General features: G+C 44.0%; 1 non-coding gene across 1 annotated transcript; it reads left to right on the top strand.

Moving 5' to 3' along the window:
* Positions 1–472: 472 nt before the first annotated feature.
* Positions 473–576, top strand: LOC112773941 (small nucleolar RNA R71). The gene has a single exon (XR_003188460.1). It is a non-coding gene; the product is annotated as a small nucleolar RNA R71 (small nucleolar RNA).
* The last annotated feature ends 355 nt before the right edge of the window (positions 577–931 follow it).

Consider the following 931-nt stretch of genomic DNA (forward strand, 5'->3'; position numbering starts at 1 on the left):
TTTGTGGTTTTGTGGTTGGGTTTGTTGGTTCCCCCACCCAAAGTTTGGGTGGTTTTTCCATCCTGGATTGTAAGTGTTGGAATGTGGATCATATGATTGCCTTTGTTGGTTTCCCACATAGTTGGCCTCTTCCCAATCACCTCCTTCAGTGCTTACTTCCTCTTGATCTTGTGTGTGTATTGCAGCCACTTGCTTTGTTTCTAATTTCCTGGTGAGCTCTGCTAGTTGCTTGGCAAACACCTTGTTTTGGGCTAAAATTGTATCAACATGGCTCAGCTCCATGATTCCCTTAGTGTTGTGTCTCTCTGAAGCATAGTAGTACTCATTCTCAGCCACTGTCTCAATCACTTCAATGGCTTCTTCCACAGTCTTTTTCCTGTTCAATGAACCTCCTGATGAATGGTCTACAGCCTTCCTTGATTCATAAGAAAGTCCATCATAGAAAATATGCAATTGCACCCAGTCATGGAACATGTCTGGTGGGCATTTCCTTGTCAAATCCTTGAATCTCTCCCATGCCTCGTAGAGAGTTTCACCATCTTGTTGTCTAAAAGTCTGAACCTCAGATCGAAGCCTATTGACCTTTTGTGGGGGGTAGAAACGTGCCAGAAACTTGCTTTCCACCTCATCCCAGGTTGTTAGGCTCCCCCTTGGGAATGATTCCAGCCACTTAGCTGCCTTGTCCCTAAGTGAAAATGGGAACAAGAGCAGTTTATAGGTATCTTCCTGGACTCCATTGGACTTCACAGTGTCGCAAATTCTCAGGAATTTTGTGAGATGTTGGTTTGGATCTTCGTTAGCACTCCCACCAAATGAACAATGATCCTCCACAAGTGATATTAGCTGTGGTTTGAGTTCAAAATTGTTGGCCTGAATCGGTGGTTTCTGAATGCTGCTACCACAATTCCCAGAGGTTGGGTTTATATATGAA

The sequence above is a fragment of the Arachis hypogaea genome, chromosome 18 (genome assembly GCF_003086295.3).
Source record: "Arachis hypogaea cultivar Tifrunner chromosome 18, arahy.Tifrunner.gnm2.J5K5, whole genome shotgun sequence".
Taxonomy (NCBI): Eukaryota; Viridiplantae; Streptophyta; class Magnoliopsida; order Fabales; family Fabaceae; genus Arachis; species Arachis hypogaea.